We start from the raw sequence: 2,525 nt of genomic DNA on the forward strand, positions 1-2,525 counted from the left end.
ATCATATATCGGATTTGTAATAACTCTGTGACTGTGTACCCTAGACTATATAACACTGTCTTGAGCCCAGTTAGGGAGCTCTCCCGCTCGGCTCATTTCACGGGTGTGTGAGAGTTCCAGGTTCGAACCTGTAATAAAGATCCTCGCTGTTTGGCTCTGACTCCAGACTCTGGTGGTCTTCTCAGGGGAATAAACGTTCTGGGCATAACAAATGGGGGCTCGTCCGGGATGTCCCCCAAGCCCACCAGACCTCCAAGTCAACGGATCTTAATCTGTAAGTAAGCCGGCTCTGTCTATGTCTCTGTCTGTCTTCCTGAAATTTCACGAAATCTGTGATCTGTATTGGTCTGTACTGTAGGTGGCATGGTCTTGGCGGACGCACTAAAAGACAGCCACCTGGGACTGGTGGGAGACGTCCCCTGGTGCCCATCTGGGGGCCTCCACATTTGGTTGCCCCGTCTGACTCAGGTCAGAAGTTAAGCCCGACACGCGCTCGCGAATGCTCGTCGTCTGTCATTGTCTGTCTGTTATTGTTAAGTGTTAAGTCTAAAAAGGGACATAAAACCTCTTCTTCCCTTCCAGGACCGGACCTGTCAGATACTTCCCTCTGCTTAACTTGCATTTTCATCTCTCCTTCTCCTTGTAGGAGCAGTCCAAAAATGGGCGGCACCCAGAGCACGCCGCTCTCCCTCCTTGTTAACAATTTCAAAGATGTAAAGGCTCGGGGACATGACCTAAGTGTAGAACTAAAAAAAAGAAAGCTAGTTACTTTCTGCTGCTCAGAGTGGCCCACCTTTGGCGTAGGGTGGCCCTCTGAAGGAACTTTCTGTCTCTACATTATTACTAAGGTAAAAACTAAGATTTTCCTGCCAGGGCGGTCAGGACATCCTGATCAAATTCCTTATATTCTAGTGTGGCAGGGTCTCATGGAAAACCCACCACCCTGGTTGACCCCGTTCATCCCTGAGCCCTGCAAGGTTCTAGTAACATGACCTATGAGACAAAGGACCCCTTCTGCTCCCCTGGCCCCTGTGCTGCCAGATAGCCAGGACCCCCTATCGTTAGAACCCACACTTCCACCGCCATATCCGCACCCCATTCCACAGGCCCCGGTCCCCCAGGGTGCCTCTGTGGAGGAACACGGGGACTGAGGGGCGGAAGCAGCTGAAAGCGAAAGTAACCCGGGGGGGCCAGCCGGCCGAACACGAGGCCACGTGCAGCGTGACCAAGCTTCCTGACTCCCCGACTCTACTGTAGCCCTACCCCTTAGAGAAATAGGATCACTTGATGATACCGTGCCTCCCCGTCTCATGTATTGGCCCTTTTCCACTAGTTATTTGTACAACTGGAAGTCCCAAAATGCTCGATTCTCAGATAATCCCAAAGATCTAACCTCGTTGTTAGACAGTGTCATGTTTACTCATCAGCCAACCTGGGATGACTGTCAACAGCTCCTCCAAATTCTGTTTACCACAGAGGAGCAGGAAAGGATCCAGGTTGAGGCCAGGAAGCTGGTTCCAGGAGATGATGGCCAGCCAACTGCAAATCCTGACCTCATCAATGCGGCTTTTCCTCTGACCAGACCCCAATGGGATTACAACACGGCAGAAGGTAGGGGACGACTGCTCATTTATCACCAGACTCTGATGGCAGGTCTCTGGGCAGCAGCTCGCAAGCCCACCAATTTAGCTAAAGTATATTCTGTGCTACAAGGTAAGACAGAAAGCCCCGCTGTGTATTTAGAGAGACTAATGGAAGCTTTCAGACAGTTTACCCCTATGGACCCGGAAGCACCAGAAAATCAGGCAGCCGCAGTAATGTCCTTTGTAAACCAGGCAGCACCAGATATTAAAAGAAAACTCCAGAAATTAGAGGGTTTAGAGGGAAAGCAGATTCAGGACCTCCTTCAGATAGCCCAGCGAGTTTATAATAATAGGGATACTCTAGAAGAAAAGCAATTTAAGGCAACTAAAGAAATGACCAAAGTCTTGGTAGCAGCTTTCCCCCAGACAGGGAACGACCAAAGCAGAAAGCAGGCAAGGCAAGGCTCCAAACAGAGATTAGAAAGAGATCAGTGTGCTTATTGTAAAGAATGTGGTCACTGGATTAAAGACTGCCCAAAGAAAATGAAGCCGACCAACCCTACCTCCATCCTCGTTACCCAGGACTCTGACTAGGGGGGACGGGGTTCGGACCCCCTCCCCGAACCCAGGGTAACTCTGCAAGTGGAGGGGTCCCCAGTTCAATTCTTGGTTGATACTGGGGCGGAACGCTCAGTCCTAACCAAACCAATTGGAAAGATGTCAAAGAAAACATCCTGGGTACACGGGGCCACAGGCATCAAGAAATACCCATGGACAACTCAGAGGACTATAGACTTAGGAATGGGAAAAGTATCCCATTCCTTCCTAGTCATCTCAGAAAGCCCCGGCCCCCTATTAGGGAGGGACTTGTTAACAAAAATGGGAGCCCAAATCCACTTTGAGCCAGAAGGGCCCAAGATAACTGACTCCCAAAACAGGCCA

This window comes from Colobus angolensis, unplaced genomic scaffold, assembly GCF_000951035.1.
Source record: "Colobus angolensis palliatus isolate OR3802 unplaced genomic scaffold, Cang.pa_1.0 Scaffold86, whole genome shotgun sequence".
Taxonomy (NCBI): Eukaryota; Metazoa; Chordata; class Mammalia; order Primates; family Cercopithecidae; genus Colobus; species Colobus angolensis.